Below are 25,478 nucleotides of genomic sequence, written 5' to 3'. Positions count from 1 at the left end.
AGAGTAGTGAGAATTTTACAATAAAAGGGGAAGAGAGTTTATTTTTAATATAATTTTAGTGTTTTGACATGGTCTTCAAAGGTCTTTTGAGTTTGTTCTCACCTACCTTCCTGACTTTATTCCCCATCACTTCTCTAAGACCTTTGGAATTCCCTTAATGAGTCAAGCCTCTTCATAACACTTTCAACTCGGGGTGCCCCCCACCCTGCCACTACTAGTCTGACTTATTTATGGAATAATGCCCAGGCAATATTTAGGTTGCAAATCAAATGCCACGTCTTCAGTGGAACAACTCCTGACTCTGAAATGATTTTACTATACTTGGTCTGTTGTCATTTTTAACCTGTTTTCCATTGAGACTATAATCTCCTTGAGGAGACCTATGCTTAATTTGTTCCTGTATTCCTAGCAAATTCCACAGTGCTTGGCACCTCTAAATCACTCAATAAATGTTTATTAAATGACATTTTTCAGCCCGCTAATATGACTGTGTTCTGCCTTCTTGTCCACACTATGTCTGACCTCTAGATTTAAACTCCAACTTGATTGGAAGAGACCTGTTGGTTGACCTCATTTTTAAAAGGTTCTTTATCTTTAACTATAAAATAATGTTTCCTCTGAAAATTTTAAAACATTGTAAACCAAATGCCATTGAGATAACTTTTTTCCAAACAAGAAGATGGGAAGGTTCACTTTCTCAATACATTTATCACCTCAGCTTCAGCAACAGCTGCACTGTGGATAAGGACACCATCCAGGCACCATACGAAGTGCAGCAGGTTCTGATAATGCCAAGGAATTCTTTATAAATTCTTAACATGGTCCATTGAGTTTATGTGGAATTGGTGAATTCGAAAATTTCCCTAATGTTTAGTTGCATTAATTCCCTAAGGGGTTAATTCAATGGTTCCACGGGATATATCGCAAGATGAGATTCCCATGTGGCACAGTGAAGAATTACAATCAACAGAATAAATCAGATCCCATATAATTTACCCTAGACCTTAAATGTCCTTAAATTGATTACTATCTTTCTCAGTCATGTGACTTTTCTATAATGTAAACCATAAATACAAGTTAGCAACCAAATCTATACAATATATCTTATATTTCTAGTTGAGCGAATGTTTTTCATGGAGTGGATGTAATAGTGAAGAGCAACAACCACAAAAACTTTATTTGAACCCTAGTTCCACCCATTTTCTAACTGAGTTACTTAGGATAAAGTACTTAAATGCTCTCTATTTCTTTATCAATAAAATGAGAATTGAATAGTTATTTATAAGGTGGCTTACAGAATAAAATATAATTGTGTCTTTTAAGTATCTACTACAGAGACTGTTATTTATTATATACACAATAAAATGAATGTCTTTATAATTTGCTCAAAATGTAAGTTCATACTACATTTATATTACCAAAATCATTTTGAAAAAATCAATGTATATGATCCGATTTATTTTTCAAATGTAAAAACTAACTGTTCTTTCCTATTATAATATGAACATGTATATTATAAAATTTTTCCATAATTCAGAAGTATGAGTAATAAGAGAAAGTCCCTTTGTATCATCCTCAAAATGATAGCCACTATTAACTGTTTGCTGTAAATGTTGTCATATATTTCTGAGTATTTTTCTATAGAACAGAATGAATAAACATATGTACATTTATTTCTGTAGCTTCATTTTATTTAATATGTCATAGAAAATTTTCCTTGTCATCTCTACCACCCTTTTAAAATAACAAGAGTACTTACTTGTGTTTGCAACTTTGTTTTAGTCCATTGCGCTGCTATAACAGAATACATGAGACTAGCCAAATTATTAAGAAGATAATTTTTTTTCATAGTACCAGAGGCTGGGAGGCTCAAGCTCAAAGTGCTAGCAGTTTCATTTGTCTGGTGAGGGTTGCTCTCTATTTTTAAGATAGCACCTTTTGTTGCATCCTGCAGAGGAAACCAGTGCCATGTCCTCACATAGCAGAAGGCAGAAAAGTAAGAGAACCCAGTGTTGCCTGAAGCCTTTTTATGAGAAACTTAATTCCATTAATGAGGGAGGAGCCCTCATAGCCTCTTCATCTCTTAAAGGCCCACCAATACCTGCATTTGAGAGGGAACACATTTAAACCATAGAAAACCTGATAAAAACAAAATTGTCTTTTTTGTCAGCAGTGCAAGAATTCCCAGGAAGAGGGAGAAGGCAGCCTGTGTTAAGAAAATGCTACGACAATCCCACTGTAAGATGGAGGGTAGTGTCTAGGATTCAGTGTCAGACTAGCAACAAGAAGGTCTAAAGAAAGGCATCATCTCTCCCTGAAAAGGGAGAAGGACTCGGATGCTTTTGGAGAGGTAGAGGGGAAAGGCCAGAAGCAAAGAACTAACAGGATTAAGTGAGTGTGTGTGTGTGTGTGTGTGTGTGTGTGTGTGTGTGTGTGTGTGTGTTAAAAGCTGGGGGGAGTGAGAGGGTTGGGAGAGAGAGACAGAGAGGGAAAGAGAGGAAGGGAGAAAGCAGGGAAAAGAGAGAGAAAGAAATGAAAGAAGGAAAGAAAGAAGAGAAAAGAGAGAGAAAGAGAAAGGAAGAAAGCAAGGAAGTAAAAAGGTTTGTAGGGAGGGTATCGTAAATATATATTTTTGCATTTACTTATGTCATTGATTTATTAGGGGTTATATTTTCATTTAGATATTATACCTAATTGACACTCTACTGTCTAATATGCTGAGTTATACTCCTTTTCTAGCATCCAAGAACTTCTGAAGACCTTTGATCTCTTTTTTATAAGAACTCTGTTCCAAATGAAAAGTTCAACATTTGTTTCCCAAATACATGGTAAAAATCTCATCTTAGAACTTCTTACTTACATTTACCTCACACTTGTAAATTTAAATTTTATGCACTTCAATGAAATTCACTGAATTTAAATTCTGCCTTCTCTAAAAAGCCAAGTTAGAGGTTTACCATCTCTATGAGCCCATAATGGGTTCTTTTCTCTCAAGCTGTTTGTCATTTATCAATCTCCCTCAAACTTGCAAAGGAAAGCTAACTTCAACCTACTATTTTATTAAAATGAATTAATCTAAAAAATTATTTGAAGAGTGAATCAACAAAAGCTGTTCAAGAAGAGCAATTCAATTTCAGCATTAATTGAGAATCTGGAGTAGTGGCTTTAAGTCACTACTATTGTTTGAGGATGCTTGCTGTCATCATCTATGCATTCCTTACCTGAGAAACTGGATCATAAGTGTCTGAAGTTAGGAGCCTCACTTTATGAACAGCACTTATCCTGAAACTCACTCTGTGAAAGTCTACCATAAATATTTTTTAAAGTTCGTGTTTTGAATATTTTAAAGAATTTTTAAAAGAAATCATATCCCCAAATTCTAAACCATTATGATCACCTTCAGAGAAAAATTCTGAATTAAATACGAGTTTATTTCCTGTTATAAGCCCAGGTACTGAAAAGAATGATTAAGAGTAGTTAATAATAACCACTTATTTAGTGCCTATTGGGTGCCAGAGACTGTTCTAAATCTTTATATAATCGGTGTACTTAATCCTTACAACAAGTGGAAGAGAGGTAGTATCATTTACTGCAATGTAATGTTCAGTATACAAATAACTAAAAGAGCATAAATAACATACGTACCTAAGGACATATAGCTAGCAAGTACTAAATTTGGGAATTAAATTCAGCATTGTTTTACTCCAGCTTTAAGCCACTACTCTAGACCTTCAATTAATGCTTAAATTGAACAACACTTCTTGAAGAGCTTGTGTTGATTCACTCTTCAAATAAATTTTTAGATTAATTCATTTTAATAAAATAAAAGGCTGAAGTTAGCTTTGTTTTACAAGTTAGTTTAATGAAGCAATAGCCTCTTGAAAATCCTCTAGGATTTTATATAAACTCTAGGTCAAAACAGACATATTAGCATAACATTCATATTAATGACTCTGAAAGCATGTTACAGAAGAAGTCAATGCTTTGGAAACTATGCAATGCCAGACATACGATTTTCAAAGGGGCTTTGGTTATTCATTATAGTGATGGATGACTGTGATGAAAATATCAGTGTATGTCCAAGTCTTTCCTTCAGTGTTTCTCCCATAAGCATAACACAGTGACACACAATGAAGATTATTTAATGAGACTGGCAATGGGATTATTTGGTAAAAGTGTAAGTAAATTTGATTTTCAAACCACATAGTCTGACATTCCTTGTGACATTTTCTACTGATTTTATTTGACCTTGCCATTGTTAGAATTAAGAAATGTCTGAATAGACAATAACCAGTTCGACAATTTTCAATACATTGTTTGTACTTCATTATAAGATAAATTCAAACACCGAAGGGAGATATTTTTGTTTAAGAAGTATAAGACTAATGGAATACATATAAATGGTCCTTAATATACTATATACAGTGTAGAATTTGTGATCACAGTTATTAAAGTTATACTTAAGCAACACACAAACACCTCAAATTTGAGAAATTGTGTACACAGAAATCTAATTAAGAATATCATAAAAAAAAAGAATATCATAAAAAGTGGAGTAGATATGTTTTTTGCCTTTGCTATGGTTCAGCTTGCCCAAACATCACAAAGAACAGGTTGATAAACATATTTTTTATTTTTTCTTATAAAAAGAAAAAAATTATTCTCTATAGGATTATGATCCTGTGACATTAATTTTTTGGACAAAGGAACTTAACAAGGAGTATGCTTGCTTCTTTAAGTGCAAGGAGATAATAACTAATTTAATTAATTGGCTTGAGCTTGCAGTGCTCAAAAGAGTAAGTCAAGATATCCCTCCTTGCAGTTAGTAATGTGCCTATTTTGCATAAATAACTATATTTTCTAAGTAATATCTAACAAGATTTTGTTCAAAAGGAGACTAAGTAGGAACTAGAAGATAGCAGAACCAGCATTAGAAGTGGACTTCAGATTTTATGCTTGCGACTCCTCTGTGATGCTCCCTCTTCTGAATAAAATTGAGCTAATTACTGTTTTCAGAACAAGAACATCCTATATGTTCAAATAATTCAGCCCTTTATTCATTGGTCAGTATTATACATTTCTGGACTCTGTTAGCAAATTCCTAATTGAAATATTATTTTCAAGCTCTTGTTTTGCACAGTAAATATTCTGGAATATTGAATCGTGAGAAAAGGCCAACTATCTCCCAATGGGACTCTTGACTGCAACCCTGGTCAGGCAGGACACTGGTCATAAAATCTCCTGAAACCACAAGTGAAAACTGGAGTGATCAGTTACAACGTGAGGCACGCTTGTAAGCGCTGTCTAACGCTTGAGTTGTAATTACTGCCTTGCTACCTTAAAGCTGTGTGATCTTGGAGTACTTAGAGTTTCTTTCCTGGCCTCAACCATATGCTTTGCATATGGCTCAGTACCTGAAATGGATAAAAATGATACCGATAAAAAGTCTTCTGTTTCTGAAAGGATCTCAGTGCTAACAAGGCTAATCATGCTAACAAGGGACCAAATTGAGACAGCCGGAATCCTTGTTATACTTGTACATCTAATAATTGCAGGACAGGTTGACAAATGTATTTCTTATTTTTTCTTATAAAAAGAAAATAATTATTCTCCATAGGATTATGATCCTGTGACATTAATTCTTTGGACAAAGGAACTAACAATGGATATGCTTGCTTCTTGAAGCACGAGGAGATAATAACTAATTGAAATCTGTGAAATAAGTAAATTAGTTGAGAAATTATGACTGAGAGAAATTCTCCCTGATATTTTGAATCCAGGATGAAACGCAGTTTCTATCTCTAAAGAGGAAGCAGTGTTTACCCAGGTTTTTTACAATGTGTATATTCACAAAACGCTGCAGAAACAGAAACAGTCTTTTCCTTTGGATAAAAATGTTAAATATAGTTACAGTGATGAGAGCTAGATCAATACGTCAATATGGTTTGGGTTTTCTGATTTCCAGAGAGACGTGAACCCTAAAGCAAACAATACATAAGTGAAGTCAGAAAAAGAACCTTATTAGTTAGGGGCATTTTCACCAGGAAAATATTTGTCAGTCCTTTACAAATCATGCCTGTTTTGTGAATAGCAGTTCTTTTCCTGAGTATTGTGTTGATCAATTTACCACTAAAGATTATTTCTCACTCTTCATTCCTATTAGTAAGTGTGATGGTTAATTTTATCTGTCAAGTGGCCTAGGCCACAAAGCACCCAGATATTTGGTCAAACATATTCTAGATGTGTCTGTAAGTGTATCTAGGTTATTTGAATCAGTAAACCTAGCAAAACAGATTGCCCTCCTTGATGTGGGTGGACCTTTTATGATCTGTTGAAAACCTGTAGAGCACAAGAAGGATGACACTTTCATGAATAACAGGGAACTCCTCCTGCCTGACTGTTGAGCTCAGACATGGATCTTTTTCTGCCTTTGGACTGGAACTGAAACATCAACACTTGGATCTCATGTGTTCTGGCTTCAGACTGAAGCTATATCATCAGCTCTCCTGGGTTGCATCTTCATCTTGCCATTTGAAGATTTTAGAACTTAGCCTCTATAATCACATTAGCTGATTCTCTAACATAAATAAACAGTCAGAGAACCCGGACTAGAAGAGTAAATTTTATATGCATTTAAACGAATGTGGCCACACAATAGAATTTCCTTTCATCAAATAACTTGAGGTAAAATAATATCTTGTTCCCAAATGTGAGCTTAATCCTTTTGGATTTGTATCTAATAATAAGATCTTTATTTCAGAATAGATGTCATAGTTTAGAAAACATTAATCTACAGCTAACTCTATTTAACTCTATGTAGAAATATTTATTGAAAAATTGGCTTCCTGCCACCTACTTTTATCAGACTTTCTCTCTCCATCCCATCATACCCAAGGCTTTTCAAGTCTTGCAAAAATAGTTTTTCTTATTAACAAGAGAAAAATATAAGTGTTTAGCTTTAATATAATTAAGAGTTTTTAAGCTATTATCTATTTTATTAATTTTTTGTCCTACCCTCATTATTGTAGATTGATAACTACAGTTTAATAAATAGTTATGGAGCCCTCCTTACATGCTACATTCTATGCTAGGAAATGGAAAAATAGAAATAAGACAGCGTCTCTACATTTGTGGGGCTTAAATACAGCTATAGACTGAACAGCAATGTTTAGTTCAATAGTGAACAACATGTAACGAAAATGATCCCATAAGATAAAATATTGTATTTTACTGTACCTTTTCTGGTTTTAGGTGTATTTAGATACACAAATACTTACCAGTGTTTAATAATTCCCTACATTATTTGTTACAGTAGCTTGCTATACAGGTTTGTAGCCTAAGAGCGCTAGGCTATAGCATAAAGCCCAGGTGTGGGCTGCCCCATCTAGGTTTATGTAAGTACACTCCATGAAGTTCACGCTAGAAAATTGCCTAATGACAAAATTCCCATCCTTAAGTGAGGCACAATTATAATTTATTCCATACTCTCCACTTTCCTGTTCTTTGTTAATGCATTTGCTTACTCTATTGTGAGAAATGTAGTCAGTGAATTTACCAACGTCCAAATCCACAAGTAGAGAGAAATGTCTTTGACACTGTCTCCAAAGAGGATTTATTTATTTAGTCAGAGGAAGAGTCTAGACTTTGTTCCAGAATTGACCTTGGCACCTGCTAGTTGTAGAATATTCCTTTGATGGCCTGAGAAAAGTGCAGGCCCATGAATAATAATCTTCCTATTCAGCTCATGCTGCTCGTGGCAGCCTGAACTTCTCCCAGTAGTCTCTTTGTCAGTGAATATGGACAAGTGAAAGAGAAAAACCACAGAGGAGAATTTGAGCTGAATTTGTCTTTCAACTATCAAGATTTACATTTTCCTTTACTTTTTTTTTTTTTTTACCTTGCTTTTGTTTCTTTATTCTTTGCTTTTTAGTGTGTGGGTACCTGCCACAAAGTTTGTGTTTTATGTTTAAATGTATAAGAAAAAAAGGATGTGAAAGATGAATGTGAGTTTTTTAATGGAGTGGTTAAATACTAGGGATTTCTAGTCAAATGGACATGGATTGAGAGGTGATTCTTACTATTTTATAGGCAAATTTCTTAACCTCTCTATGCTAGGGTTTCTAAAGGTAAAATGGGAATAAAAATAATACTAATCTGTTTGTATTGTGCCACACACTGTGTGCAATGATATTTTAAAGGGTAACTACAGACCAATCATTCTCAGGTGTTATAAGGGGTGGGATATGGTCCTGAAGTAAAGGGTTCAGAAGATGGGGAGGAAGACTGACAGACTTGGTAACTTAGTAACCTGTCTTTTCTCCCTTTAAGAATTAATATCTTAGAGTCTGATTGCTACATTATACCAAGACAACGGTTATGAAGTCAGATAACATCATAACCAAATGACAGTCACTTTCTGGATATAATAAGTGAATTTACGTAAAAAAACTAATGCTTGAAAACACAATTTTTAAAGTTTTAAATATATTATTGTAAGATAATCTCAGAGGTAAGTCAGATTTTTAAAACCCACAATGGTTCCCAAAACCACTGTTTTTATTTAGAGTGAAAAAAAAAAATATGTCTTAATCTAGTTTTACAGTATAGTCAGTCCTTACCTAATGTCATTGATGGGTTTCGGTAACTGCAACTTTAAGTAAAACTACGTATGAAGAAACCAATTTTCCCATAGGTTAATTGATATAAATGAGAGTTAAGTTCATATGGCATATTTCTGGTTACAAAAACATCACCAAATGTCTAAATGAAGGCCAAAACACTTCCAATATTAAACACAGAAATAAATGAGAACCATGCATACAGTTAAGAAAGATTAACAAAAATAAGTAAGATAATCATATTAGTTCATTTTCACCCTGCTGATAAAGACATACCTAAGACTGGGTAGTTTATAATGAAAAATGGGTCTAATGGACTCTCAGTTGCACGTGGCTGGAAGGCCTCACAATCATGGTAGAAGACCAAAGGCATGTCTTACATGGCAGCAGGCAAGAGAGAGAATGAGAACCAAGTAAAAGGGGTTTCCCCTTATAAAACCATCAGATCTTGTGAGACTCATTCACTACCATGAGAAAGTATGGGGGAAACTGCCCTCATGATTCAATTAATTCCCACCGGGTCCCTTCCACAACATGTGGGACTTATGGGAGCTACAATTCAAGATGAGATTTGGGTGCGAAAACAGCCAAACCCTATCAATGATTATTTACCCAATTATTCTATTTCAGGTCTTCGATGCTGCATCCCATCCCCACAGCCCAAGGAGCAAGGGAGGAACCCACCCTGGACAGAGCACCATCCGATTGCAAGGAACACTTACACACATCTGTGCTCACTCAGACTGGGACCACTCAACAATATGTCCACACAATTCATTTGGCGTGACCTTTTGGGGGATATAGGACACTATAAAAAAGGAAAAACACAGTGTACCCAGAGAAAGAAAACCCATGCAGACATGGTTTTATACATTTGTATAAACATCACTTATAGATTGGCCCCAAGCAGGAATCAATGTTTCTTCTCAAGGTTATAATGAAACAACAGCAACCGAAAGGAGGTTTTTCAATGATGTGCTGTATAAAGGAAGCCTAGAATCAACTACCAGAAAGAGCGCAAAGAGACAGTTTTGAATACAGCCTCATATTCCCTCTACTCGTATCACAGAGCACCGTGAGACAGAGGGATTCATTGGAAACCTGGGGAGAAACCATGCAAGAAAATGAGTGGAAAGTAAAATCTGACACGGATGTAAAATCTGACACATTTGGGGAATTTGGGGTTTGCAGAATAGGGGAGAAATCACTTCAGAGGAAAGATTTTGTTCTCTAAGCAGATGATATTGACCTGTCCAGATACTATATTGTAAATTAAATAATGTGCTTTAGAATACTTGGCTCCCACCTTTGGGTGAGCTGCAGAGGGGAAGCTAGAGGAGCATTCCATAGAGGAGCTATAAAAGAGAATTTTTAAAAGGCATGGGGCATATGACAAATGAGGTAGACACATACCAAAGACAGAGGCTATTGTAAAATTTTGCATAATTGGTCTTTTAGCTACAATTATTATGGAAGTGTAACTAAAATAACACAAGAATCTTTATTCCTTCTTCACTTGCACTATACATTCATTTAGTCTAATGCGATGGATGTTTCATCATAAGAGTTGGAAACAAATAGACACAAATGTCATTCTATACAAATGGAACCTGCACTGAAAACATTTCTACCACTGGATTTTTCAGGTGTATTCTTTACCATAAAAGAAATTAATTAGCAAACAAAAGCAAGACTTAACATGACTCATGATCTAATGTTTAATGACCTTTAAACACTGACACTTTGCTCTTTTCTGGGTATTTCCAATGGCATGATCATTATTAGTGCCCTATTAGTCATGTTTTATATTTTGTTCCTGGACTTTGTAGCTGACATATTTCTCTTTAATTTCTAACCTAGAGAAGGCCCATAAAGAATGTCATGAGAAAGGCAGCTCTCCTCTGAGACTTGGTATTAGGCAAAAAAAAAAAAAAAAAAAAAGGTCTGTTTTCAGATCAGCTGCTCAGGTGGAATTACTCTCCGAGGGCAGTCTCGTTTCTTGGAGGTGAAGTAGATCTTCTCCCTTGTTGTCCTTCAGGGACTAATGAGATATACAGGTCCTCAATACCAGTCACCTCATGGACTCACCACGTACTTTATTAAGGAGAAGTCGACACTGGGAGCAACGGCCAAAACGAAGCTACTCTGATTTAGATGACACAGAAGTGCAGGCGAGGTTTCTCCCTCCTGTCTCATTTGATCATTTTTCATGCTTTACCTGTGCTTCTAGGGGCCGACTTAGCTTTTATTTTTTCTGCCTTCTCTGCTTCAAATGTTCACATTTCTGGCTGGAACTTGTCTTTGAACAACAACAAAAAAAAATTTACTTCTCTCTTGGTTTTCTTCCCTCATTTTTGTTTATTCTCTTCCTGGCTCATAGAGCTTTTCTCTTGATATTGAGAATGGTGTGTCTGTTCTCTTCGTCTCTAACCTCCTACACATGATCTTCTTCATGAGGAAATGTGTAAGATAATAAAAAGGACAACAGTTTGGCCTAAAGGGTCGTAGCTGTGTGATCTTAGGCACATCAGTTAACTCCTTTAAACAACAGGTTTCTTTTCCCTAAAATGAGGACATTAGATTCTACTATCTCAGTAGTTCACCTCAGCACTAATTTTCTATGGTTCCTTTTTTCACAGAGCTGTCTACCTTGCAGCCCAATAGATGTATATTAGTTCCCTATTGCTGCTGTAACAAATTACCACCAACTTAATGGTTTAAAGCAAGGCAAGTTTATTACTTCGTATTTATGAAGATCAAACATCTGACATGATCTCCTTGTGCTAAAATCAGTGTTCACAAGGCTATATTTCTTTCTGGAGACTTCAGGGAAGAATTGGTTATCTGCATTTTCCAGCTTTTGAGAGCACCTGCATTCCTTGGGTTATGTGTTGTTCCTCCTTTTTCAAAGTCCAAAACAGGATGTCAAGTCCTTCTCTCTTTGTATCTCTTTGAACAACTGTAGCTAAAAAGGATTCTCCATTCTAAGGACCCATGTGATTTGATTGGGAGCCTCTACATTATTCAGCATAATCCTCTGATCTTAAGTTCTGTAATCTGAATCACATCATTAGGTAATATATTCACAGGTTATGAGGATTAGCATGTGGGCATCTTGGCAGGCAATTATTCTTCATTCCACAATGATACAGAAGAGCTGAGCCATCTGAACCCCACCCTTAAACCTGGGACAGTGGCCCTAAGTGAAAACATCTGACCCCATTTTTCTGCCCAAGTTGCGTTTTTGTCCCACTCTTCCCATATCCTGTGCACGTAACAGACTTCAGCTGGCAGAGCAACACGAACAGCTGAACGTCAAAAGGAGAAGAAGCAACTGAGCATCGGAGACTATGGATAGATGTGGCTTAACTTCAGATGGCACAACTTCAGAGAGGAACTCAGATGGAGATGCCAGGCTTCAGAGAAAGATCATCTTCTTATCACACCATCCCCTTTACAGCTCCCCTTCCATCGAGAGTCACTTCCACTGCTTAATAAAACCCTCTGTATTCATCACCTTTCAAACCATTCAGGCAATCTGATTCTTCCTAGATGCTGAACAAGAACCTGGGTACCAAGAGGGCAGCGTGTAAAAGGCTGTCACCCTGACTATCCACTGAGACTGTTCACACTTAGCTGTTCATAGACAGCAACTGCTAAAAGAGCATTAATTGTATCACAGCCCTAGATGCTGCCATGGGGCTGGAGCCCAAAAGCATTTGCCACAGCTCCAGCACCTGCTTGCCTGAGAGCTCCCTTTCATGAGAAGTTGAGCCCAGTGTGTTTGAGTGAGTGAAGTTCATCCGTATTGGCATCAAAGTGGCCAGCTGGACCCAGAGCCAGTGCACTCCAGTTCCCACTCATAAGAGGGTCAAAGGAACTGTCCTGTCTCAACATGTTACTAACACAAGCATTGGCCTAGTAGCACCAATTAAGCAAAGGTAATCAAGTACTTCTATCCTTTTTCCACTTTTCTTGTTTCGGATGGCATCATAAAATGACCCTGCTTAGCCTCAAACTATCATCTTCCACATTCTTGGGCACAAGATTGCCCAAGGAAACATGCCATTAATTACCAAATACAAGACACCACGAAGGGCAGACAAAGATAAAAAAACTTTACTGCTTCTTGACCATGGAGCCCTGAAGTTTTATTTTGTACTGGCCCCACAAATTATGTAGTTGGCCCTGTCAGTTTCACTTGAGTGTTATCAACTTTAGCACTTTTGACATTTTGGTCCAGTAAGTCTCTGTTTGAGATGCTGTCCTCTGAACTGTAGGGTATATAAAAGCATCCCTGGCCTCTGGCCTCTGGATGCCAGTAGCACTTCTTTAAACTGTGACAATTAAAAATGTCTTCAGACATTGCTAGTATCCCCTAGAAGAGGGATAAAATCATCCTAGTTGAAAAGTAATGGTTTGATTTTTGAAATAATCCTTATTCTTGACCTTCCTGTTTGATGAAGTTACTTATTTCTACCCTGAATCCTAAGTCCAGTTACTCTAATTGTCTCATATTGAGTAAATCACAGGGGCTAGAATCCGTCTTAGATTTGAAACTAAGCTTTGATCTTTATTAGTAGTATTAGTGTGAGCGAGAAAATCTTACAATCTAGTTTTCCCAGAATATGGGAGAAAAATTATCTTTTCCTTCTACTTTTCTAAGTTCATGGCCTTTATTACAAAAGACAGATTAACAAGGGAAATTATACAAATTCATTCAATATAAGTTTCACATCACACAGGAAATAAAACCTTCATATGAAAATGAACATCTGAAGAAGCATTTAAGCATGAATGGGTATTTTTTTGTTCTAGATTTGATGAACAATGGGACGTTCTGGAGAAATGTAATAAGGCAAAAAGAGTATGATTTAATGGTAATAAAACCTTTGCAAAGCCTATTTGTTCCAATTATTCTCTGTGTCCCTGTGTCTTTGAAAATAAGGATGTTCCTTTCTTCCTACCGTGGAGAAGGCACATCTCACAAGAGGACCTTCTGAACTGCTTCAAGGAAAGGTCAGAAGTTGTTTCCTGGGTTTTATGACCTGCTTCAGTGGAGAAGGTAAAGGGGAAGGTCAGAGTGAACTTCCTGCTGCTGTGATCTCAAATTATTCCTTCACCTTGAAATGTTTAATATGCCAAGGTGCAGCATTTTGGGGTGGTGTTGCCTGAACCCCATCACTACCTTTAACTGAAAATAATAATTATAGCAAAATATACAATAAAATATTATTGTGAATATTAAATGGTGCAACATATGAAAAGTTCTCAGCACAGTTCCTTGATCTGGCACATAATGAATAATCACATGGTAATATTACTATTATTATTATTATATGGGCATTATTAGAGCCAACGTCATCACTCCTAGAAAACTATATGGTGCTGTTTCCTTTGCAGTGTTAACTTCTTCCTTGTACTGAGCTTTGATAACATCTTCATTGTAACATAACCACCAGTAGTTTTGTGCTTAATGCTTGTCTTGCTTAATAGACAAGGTCTTCCTTGTCTATTGATTTAAGTTAACATCAGAGTCCTTCCTAGAGGTCATGGGGCTTTGATGACAGAAGCTAACATAGTTGTATCTTCTCTTTCCTGCAGGTAGCCCAAATGCCATCTTTTCACCCTTTATTCCACTTGGATCTCCCATAGAATGGCTGTTTACCATGGAAGGGCTGATTCCAGTTCTCAGGTCAATCACTTACAAGGCAGAAACTAGCTAGCCTAGATTGGTAAAGGGCTTTCTGGTTCATTCAACAGCCTCCTCTTATTCTCTCAGAGCTCATTCAGATGTTCCCAATCCCAAGAGAGGCCTCTTTCAGAAGATAACAATTTAACACATGTGAAAGCACAAAAAAGTGCTTATTTCCTCCCATAAATAATAAATAATTACTAATAAAGATAATGGTGGCAAAGACTATGGGACTTAAGAAAGAAGCTATGAGGATGTATCAAAAGAAAAATCTATTTAAAAAATTAAACTATTTGCAGACATGCAGAAAGTCAAAACTAAAAATCAATTAAAGAAGCATTTCTCAGATATGGGTATAATAACATAGCATTCCTATAAAAATCAGCAATTCGATTAAATACAAATATATCTTTACACACACATGCACTTGCACCCACATGTACACACAATCTATTTTGGGATCTACTGCATAAAGCATTGTTATTTAAAATGAAGCAATAAAACTTTCAACTTCTTTTTTTCTTTTTTAAGTCAAGTATGAGTCTGGAAGTTACTCAACCTGACCAAAGCACTAAGTTATTTAAGGAAATACCTTGAATTAGTTGCTCATTTTCAAATTCCTTGCATATTCATTCAACAACTTTAGTTTTGTTTTTTATTTTTAGTTCTCGATTCAATTAAACAAACTGATTAATCTCCAAATCTACTGAACGATTTACGATTATATTTATAGAAAGAGCAGAGGTTGCATGAAATATGTTGGCAGTTTCAGCTATAATGTGTTTGTGTACCCTTGGTTTTCTGTACGTGATTCATCACCACACTAACTGGTTTTTACTCTATGTTATGCCCGTCTGTCTGCCGCACTGAACTGACAGCTCCTTACACCAAAGTTCCTGACAAAAGTTAGGCCCCAAAATGTATTCACTAACTTGTGAATTTTCTATGTTTTGACAATTTCCACTAGGTTGAATAATTTTTTAAGAAAAATTTCTAATGCAAATCAAAACCACATTGAGATACCATCTCATGCCAGTTAGAATGGCGATCATTAAAAAATCTAGAGACAACATATACTGGAGAGGATGTGGAGAAATAGGAACACTTTTACACTGTTGGTGGGAGTGTAAATTAGTTCAACCATTGTGGAAGACAGTGTGGCCATCACTCAAAGACCTAGAAATATAAATACCATTTGACCCAGCAATCCCATTTCTAGGTATATATCCAAAGGATTATAAATCCTATTATAAGGACACATGCACATGTATGTTCATTGAGGCACTGTTTACAATAGCAAAGACTTGGAACCAACCCAAATGCCACCAATGACAGATTGGACAGGGAAAATGTGGCATATACACACCATAGAATACTATGCAGCCATAAAAAACAATGAGTCCGTATCCTTTGTAGGAACATGTATGAACCTGGAAACCATCATTCTCAGCAAACTGACACAAGAACAGAAAATTAAACACTGCATGTTCTCACCCATAGGCAGGTGTTGAACACTGAGAACACATGGACACAGGGAGGGGAGCATCACACACTGAGGTCTGTGTAGGGGGACTCGGGGAGGGACAGTGAGGGGTAGGGAGTTGGGGAGGGATAACATGGGGAGAAATGCCAGATATAGGTGATGGGGATGGAGGCAGTAAACCACATTGCCATGTATGTACCTATGCAATAATCCTGCATGATCTTTACATGTACCCCAGAACCTAAAATGCAATAAAATATATATACATAAAAGAAAAATTTCTAAATAAACATAGTAAAATAAATGGAAAGAATCAAAAGACAGTATATATCAAGACAGTATATATAGATGTGTCCTTTTTTAAAAAAAAATTGTTTATAAACATTTGAAATGAGGATATGCGGTTTCTATTATTTAAAAAACATATACTAAAATTCAGAAATCTTTTTTTATGAAATAGATGAATTTATCTATAAACCTAACAAAACTTAAAAGGAACTGAAATATGCTATTTACTTGATGTTAAAGAATGAAACTAAATCTTAAAAATTAGAATTTAAAATTAGAAACCTCTTATTATTAAAGAAATATATACCAATCTCCGTTGTATTTTGGGTAAGAACTTTTTGAAAATGGATGATGTACTCTTCATAACCTAAAATGTTTCATGCATATTCATTTAAATTCCAAAGAGGATCTCATTATCTCATCCAAAAAAGAATTAATGATCCTTAATGGTTTCCGATGACACTTGTCTTTGTCCATTTCTCAAACGTGCAGATGACTTTGAGCATACAAATGTTTCTGCTCATGCTTTGACCTCTAAAGTTTCCTGCATGATGACAGGATTGAAAAAAAGTTATTCTTTCTGCACTTTGTTAGGAATTCTGTATTCCTCTTTTACATATGTCAAAAAGCTATACTTGGGTTTACTTTATATGTTTGTACCAAGTGTTTAGAATTTTAAAAATTAGCAAAATAAGAAAGGGGCCTTTGCTGAGTCATAATGGGAAACAAAGTACTGATGGTAAAGGTCCTTGTGTGCCCTCATAGGGGTTTGGGATCTACTCCTAAATACAACAGGAAATCACAGAAATGTCTCTAGAGAAGAGCAAGTCGAACAGACCTGGGTTCAAACATAGCTTTACTGTCCACTGAATGTCCTCAGCTATTCAACAGATGCAAAATTAGTAACTAAGAATCATTTTATTATGACAATGATGATATGAATGTGAATGACTTAGTATGGTACTGAACACCTAATAAAAACACACACATATTAACATATTCAATTCAACAGTTCATTGAGAATCTCATAGTAGATATAAACATGAATTAGATTTTTTTTTCCAATAACCACCTTCTAATTGTATTGCCAATTCTTCCTTGTCTACCTTTTAACAATGTCTTGGACAAATTTTGTAACTCTCTAGTTATTTTAGGTCCATTTTGAAATTCTAGTATAATACAATGTTTTAAATTCTGACCTCAGCTACTCTGATGGTTGAAGAGGACTTGAAGTGGACAGAGGGACTGATCTTTCATTCCTCTCCCTGCTCCTTTACTTTACAGTAGAGAGTCTAGCCTGGTCTTATTTTGAGATAAAGACAATCTCTTTCTGTGGCTTCTGTCCTTTGTTAGATGGTGCCATGGTCTGATTGTCCTATAATTCATATTTTAAAACCTAATTCATATGTTGAAACTAAAATTTATATATTGAAACCTAATTCATATGTTGAACATAAAATGCATACATCAAAACCTAATGGAGGTGGAACATTTGGAAGGTGATAAGGTCATGAGGACCAAGCCATCATAAATGAGATCAGTACCCTTATGAAACAGGTTCCAAAGAGATTTCTCACCTTTTCCACCATGTGAAAACAAACAACAAGATGGCCACCTATGAAGAGGGTCCTCAATGTACAGAAAATTGGCAGGAGCCTTGATCTTGTACTTCTGGGCCTCCAGAAGTGTGAGCAACCAAATTCTGTTGTTGATAAGCCATCCTGTCTATGGTATTTTGTTGTAACAGCTTGAAGAGACTAAGACAGATGGTGATTAGGAAGAGCAAAGTGTGCAGGTAATTGTCTGCTTACATTGCTGGACACCTGTCTGGATTGGAGTCATCTCACATGATATTATTATTTACATACAGTGGCTCTACCAATATGGTAGTCTCATGTGGACTGCACGTGGTTTGCTAGTAATGAATTCATCTTCACTCCATTACCATTCAAAGCTGGTAACTCCCTTAGAGAACAACAGTTACATTTCCAAATGGCCTGACAATGTGTCCAACCCCAATCCCTATGGATATGGTGTTGCTTTGTTAAACTGCCATTAAACTAGTCTAAAAGCTCCTCCTCCTTCTTCATCTACTGTGCTCCTTCTTCATCTACTGTGCTCCTTCCTATAGAAAGATATTGGCTGCTAAATATTTTTAAGAAATCTGTTGTGGGAAAGTCACCTTTTTCTTCCTGGGCACCCTATAGTTACAAACAACTGGGGAAAATTTTTCCTGAAACGTCACCTTTGAAATCTCCATTTGAAACATGTGAACCATACTCTAATTTCATAAGCATCCCTAAACTCAAGCTGTTCAAGAACTTCTCCCTGTTTTTCACTGATATGACCCAGGCTGCTTGAAGACTAACCCAGAAAGCAACCAGACTTAGGCCAAGAGTCCAGTGTCTCCTTCTTGTAGGACTTTCTAATCTCTCTAGTGATTCTCTCTAAGCATAACTTCCTTTGACTAGTAAAAGTATAGGAGTTGGTGAGGTTAGATATATTTATTATAAACGGTTCACCCCATCCAAATAGATGATCCCAGACTCTGATTATTCTCTCCTTATCCCCATCCCCAGATGCCTTCTTGTATGGAGTAGGAGGGTAGATGATAAAAACAGTAGACACAGTTCTACCACTTTCTGATGAAAATATAAAGGATTTCTCCTAGTAATTTTGGAGATAATTAGGCTACTTCCTCATGTAGGAATGAAATAGTCTAGTGTGCAGAGCAAAGATAAAGAAGCAGCTGTGATTTTGGAAGTGTAAAAGAACACAAAGGAGCAGGCTGAATATTTTGAGCAAAAGCAAAGTCTCACATCCTTAGTAGGATAACAAAAAATTACCAAAGATGGGGGAGCAAGGATATCACCTTGATAATCTGTGGCTAGATTTGGCTGGCAATGTGTAATTTCTTTCCAAGATTGCATTATTATGTATACAGTTCAGCTAACAAAGACATTTTAGGAGTTAAGATCCATAGGTAATATTTTAGTTATCACCAAGATCCATAGGTAATATTTTATTCCCTGAAGATATAGATTCCATATCACAGATGAGCTTTTCTCCACAACTTCATTGGTTTGTTTGGAAAATTATTCATTTAATTGTTGGCATGGCTCCTGCTGAATGCTAGCATTGTGGTGGTGAATTAAACAAGATTTTTCTGTGAGAATTGCTTTATTGTTAGGAATGCAGGCAAAAATATATCTAATAAATTTAAAAACATATATATCTATATATAGATATATAGATATAGATATGCAATCGTACTCCAATTTCTTCTTTTTCACCATCTGTATTAGGAGCTTTTATTATTTAACTTATTCATGAATATCTCAATTTGATAATTTGAAACCATTACTGGCAAACCACTCATTTTCAGTTGCAAGTAGTTAGGGAAAGTTACATTCTTGTCTTACCCTTAGGCATTACAAATTCCTGAGTGCTATGCAAAGCATTACTAGAATGATTTGCACAACAGGGGGTTCAGTTTTTAATAAAAGTGACTCTTATTTTTAATTATAGCAATTAAGATCTTCTTATTGGCAGGCAGACTACAGCTTTGCAGTCATGAGACTGCTTCTGCCATTCCACTGGGCTTAGAATATATCCTACTTTTTCGGTTATGAGTCTCAAGATTATTTAACATACATAAGTAATATACAGAAGGCAGAATTCTTGAAAACAAGTCTGAGGAACTGCTTTTATCTCGGTGGCTTAGATTATCCTCATATGTTAGGAAAAGGAAAGAAAAGAGGCAATGCCTAAAGAATGAATATGTATCTTTGCAGAAACCTTGGTTGGAAATATTTTGTCATTGTAACATATTGTGAATGAATATCACACTTCAGCTTGGTACATACTTGAACAATATGTTTTAAACAAATGACATGTTCATTTTCTCACTCTCTATATGTGATCCTCATAAAGAAGAATACCCATACAGGAATTAAAACTGCCAAAATCCTAAGCCTTGTGACAGTTCTATTTCTGTGGTAGACCTAATTAAACCTGAAAATTTCCAATATTTTCACTGTCATCATTTATGTTGTAATTAACACTTTTTACTGGTAAAGACAGTTGTTTTCAGATGAAGTCTTTCATCTTGTTGTGGTTATAACTACAAAACTGAAATAATAAAACCATAATTATGAAAATTTCATAGCCACAAGTTTGCACATGAGACTGCTTTACATCTGAGCAACAACAAAAGGTAATTAAATGCAGACGGGAACAAGATTGCAGAATCAGAGCACTGCCTAGTGTTTCTATCTTTCTGATACATTTTAACAATATTTGTAATTAGACGAGCAATGTAGATGATAGCATTATTATAAACCTAGAAAAATGTATATTTTGAGCAGATGGAGCAGCTAACTACAACAGTGTGGATGAGGAAGAGTCAGAGAACTATATATAAATATTATGATGACACCTGGAAGTCTGTACAACTTATGTAAACTAGCAGAACAGTTGGTAACATATGAAGCTGTAGTCTGACATGCATATACATACACATACATATATGTATATCTTCTTGAATATACATATATTTATAGTAATATAAGTATCCAGGGAGATAATTAATCAAATTCACTTCTTAATATTACTATAAAGTCCTCAACATGTTTGTGTTTAAATTTCCACATTTTATCCCAATTCATTTCAATAAAAAATATTATAGAGAAATAGAGCTCCATTTATAGCAGTTTTCATTTAAGTGGAACAAAGTTGAAACAAATGGAGAAAATTGACATTCTCCCATACTGGTCATCATAAAAATGAAGAGAAAAAAAATGTTGCTGTTACAGAGTGATTTGATCGATTGTATTGATGGGCTGAGATAAAAGTGCTGAGAACTGTACCTCAGTTTGGCACAGTTCACTGAAAGCAAATTTGCTGTGAATGATGATAATTTGTACTGAAAGAAATTAGTGCCAATTTGATTAGAAATTGCCCTTCTGTTCAGATTTCAGTCGCTAATATATCCTGTCGTGGTTACAGCTTTATCTAGAACAGAGGAGTAAAACAGAAATGGTCCAGAGAGGAAAAAGAATGATTACAGGGACACTCTCATCCTTTGATTTGTAATTTTTTTAGGGCCAAGAAAGCTGTACAAAGGAGATGATATAATCATACATTACATTTCACAAAAAAACTATCCATTTTCCCCACCTGAGGACATTATGATAATTTATCTTAAGCTTGAATGAGGCATGAAATGAAAATGTCTCTAACTCCTGTTTCCCCTTCATTTTATGAGTGAGAATAATAGATCTTCAATTAAAAAAACTAACCTTTATACATAGCACATTATCATTTGTAAAGTGCTTTCACAACTTTAATTTTACTTAATTTTTACAGCAACTAAAATAAAGTTATAGAAAGACTAAGATTCACAAAATACAGGTGCTCATAGAGAGTACTCTTCACTGTACTGAACTACTAGGCATGTCCCTCACAGGGGAACTGAATTGTCTCTCCAGCTCTAATTCGCTGTCCTTCTATCCAGTAAGTCTGTGCAATTCTTTAAAACTTTTGGAGAGGTTCTACAAACAGATATTAGTCAATACATTTCTGAACTTTGATATGTCAGGGATAATAGGAAAGGTATTGGCTGGCCTTCTTTATTATTAGATGGCAAAGTTCACATCTCTTCTCTTGAACTTTCAAATATAATTGGTGCATACTTGAATAAAACCTTTATTGAAGCATTTATGTAAATCAACTGAGAAATGAAACAATCATCAAATTATATATATATGTAATATATTATATACAAATATATAATATATGATGCATGTTATATATTTGTATATAACATGCATCATATATTATATATATATATACATAATATAATGCAAGGAGTTTGGGGAATAGGTCATGGGGAGAAACAGCAAAATGATGTTCTTGCCTGAACATTTATAAGCCAGAATTTCTTCATTCATGTCTCTTTTCAAATGTCTTCTTTTGGAGAGGCTTTCAGTCCTCACTCTAAAGAAACTACAACCCCTCACCCTCATCTCCCTGCCATACACACATAGTACACCTTATCTCTGTTTTATTTTTCTTTAGAGCAAGTATTATTACCCCTGTTTTACTAGTACAATCATGCTCCACAGAATACCATTTGTCAACAATGGACTACATACAGTGTTCCCATATGAACCCTGAACTAAAAAATTCCTGTCACCTAGTGACATCATAGCCATTCTAATATTGTAGGACAACACTACACCTTTTCTGTTCAGATAAACAAATACTTATCATTGTATTACAGTTGCCTACAGTGTTCACTACAGTACCATGCTGTACAGGTTTGTGGTTTAGGGACAATAGGCCACACCATATAGCTTAGGTGGGTAGGTAGGCTAGACCATCTAGATTTATGTAGATTCATGTAAATACAGGGTGTGATGTTCACACAATGACAAAATTTACCCAACGACACATTTATCAAAATATATTCCTGTCATGAAGCAAGGCATGACTGTATTTGTTGATCTGTTCATTATATCTCAACATATAAGTTCTATAAAGTCAATCATTTTGCCCTGGATCTAAATAATGCTTGACACATACTAGCAATAAAAACTAACACTAAAGAGCTCTTATCACATATTCATTTATTTACTTAATTTCCCTGTTAAATAGATAATCCAGCTTCTCCACTTCAGATATGAGAAATCTGAAGCACAGCAAGTTTAATTACTTGTCCAAAGTCATACAACCAGGAAATGATATAGCTGAAATATGATCCCAAAGACTCTGGCTTAACCACTATGTTGTAGACCCCTAAGATATACACATGAATTAATAAATGGATTAGTCAAATAATGTTGTTATTTGATATGGTTTGTGTCTGTGACCCTACCCAAACTCATGTCAAACTGTAATCCCCAATGTTGGAAGAGGAGCCTGGAGGGAAGTGATTGGATAATAGGAGCAGATTTCCTGCTTGCTTTTCTTGTGACAGTGAGTGAGTTCTCACGAGATCTGGTTGTTTATAAAAGTGTATAGCACTTCCCTTTTCTCCCTTTCTTCTTCCTACTCTAGCCATGTAAGACATGACTCCTTCCTCTTCAACTTTCACAATGATAATAAGTTTCCTGAGGCTTCCCAAGCCATACTTCCTATGTAGCCTGTGGAACCATCAGCCAATTTAACCTATTTCTTTATAAATTACCCAGTCTTAGATAGTTCTTTATGGAAGAATGGACTAATACAGAAAATTGGTACCTAACAGTAGGACATTAACATAAAGATATATAAAAATGTGAAAGTGGCTTTGGAACTGGGTAGATGTTGGAACGCTTTGGAGGGTTGAGAAAAAGACAGAAATATGAGAAAATGTCTGGAACTTCCTAAAGACTTATTTAACAGTTGTGAGCAAAAAGCTGACAGTAATATGGACAGCGAAATCCAGACTGAGAAGGTCTCAGACAGAGATGAGAAATTTATTAGGAACAGGAACAAAGGTCACTTTTGCTATATGTTAGCAAAGAAGTTGAAGGCATTGTGCCTCTGGCCTAGAGATCTGTGGAACTTTAAACTTAAGAATGATGGTATAGGGTATCTAGCAGAAGACATTTCTAAGAAGCAAAACATTCAAGATGTGGTCTGGCTACGTCTATTAGATCACAAGCTAAGCAGAGAGCTACGTCTATGCTTAAGCAAAGAGGTAATCTGCAACTGGAATTTTCACTTAAAAGGGAAGAAAAATGTAAAAGTTTGGAAAATTTACAGCCTGGCCATATGATACAAAAGAAAAATCTATTTTCAGGGGAAGAATTCAAGCTGGCTGCAGAAATTTTCATAAGCAAAGAGGAGCCAAATGTTAGTAGCCAAGACAATGGACTTGAAGGCATTTCAGAGACCTTTGCAGCAACCCTCCTATCACAGGCCTGAGGTCCTAGGAGGGAAGAATGGTTGCTTGCTCCAGGCCCAGAGCCCTGATGCCTTGTGCTACCTCAGGACACTGCTCCCTGTGTCCCAGCCATTCCAGCTTTAGCCATGGCTCAAAGGGCCCAAAATATGTCTCAGGCCAATGCTCTAGAGGGTACAATCCATGCACCTTGGCAGCTTCTGTGTGATGTTAAGCCTGTGGATGTGCAGAGGGCAAGTGTTGAGGCGTGGGAGCCTCCTCCTGGATTTCAAAGGATGCATCAAACTCCTAGATTCCTGGCAGACATCTGCTCAAGGGGTGGAGACCTGATGGGAAACATCCATAAGGCCACTATGAAAGGGAAATATGGGATTGAAACCTCCACACAGAGTCCCCACTGAGGCACTGCCAAGTGGAGCTGTGAGAATATAGCCACTGTCTTCCAGACCTCAGAATGCCAGATCCTCTGACGGCTTGCACTGGGTCCCTGAAAAAGTTCAAGGACTGAATGTCAGCCCGTGAAGATAGCTGAGAGGGCTGTGATCTGCAAAGCCTCAAGAGAAGAGCTGCACAGCCTTGGGAGCCCACCATTGCATCAGTATAACTTAAATGTGAGACACAGAGTCAAAGGATATTATTTTGGAGCTTTAAGATTTAATGATTGTCTTGCTGGGTTACGGACTTGCATGGGGTCTCTGGCCTCTTTGTTTTGACTGATTTCTCCCTTTTGGAATGACTGTATTTACCCAATTCCTGTATACCCATTATATATTAAAAGTAACTAACTTCTTTTTTTTATTTTATAAGCACATAAGCAGAAGGAACTAGCCTTGTCTTAGATGAGACTTTGGACTTTGGATTTTTGAGTTAATGCTGAGATGGATTATGAATTTGGGGGACTGTTGAGAAGGCATGACTGTATTTTGAAATGTGAGAAAAACATGATATTTGGGAGGGAGCAGTGGAAAAACTGTATGATTTGAGTCTGTATCCTCACCCAAATCTCATGCCCAACTGTAATCCCTAATGTTGGAAGAGGGGCGTAGTGGGATGTGACCAGATCATCAGGGTGGATTTCTCTCTTGCTGTTCTTATAACAGTAAGTGAGCCCTCCAGATATCTGTTTGTTTATAAATGTGTGTAGCACTTCCCCCTACTCTCTTTCTTCCTCCTGCTCTGGCCATGTAAGATGTGACTCCTTCCTCTTCACCTTCTACTATGATTGTAAGTATCCTGAGGCCTCCTCAGCCATGCTTCCTGTATAGCTTATAGAATCATCAGCCAGGTAAGCCTCTTTTCTTTGTAAATTATCCAGTCTTCAGGTAATTCTTCATAGCAATGTAAGGATAGACTAAGCATTATTAGCTAAGACTTGAGTAGTAAAATAGATTTTGTGGAAAAACATTTCGGACTACAGTCTACTTTTGGAGTTTTGAACCATTCATACATGGTCTTTGCCAAAAATACTATTAATTAACATGAAATCTGAAAATAGATGGGCATTTA

This window comes from Callithrix jacchus, chromosome 21, assembly GCF_049354715.1.
Source record: "Callithrix jacchus isolate 240 chromosome 21, calJac240_pri, whole genome shotgun sequence".
NCBI classification, from domain to species: domain Eukaryota; kingdom Metazoa; phylum Chordata; class Mammalia; order Primates; family Cebidae; genus Callithrix; species Callithrix jacchus.
This window is presented reverse-complemented; position numbering follows the sequence as displayed.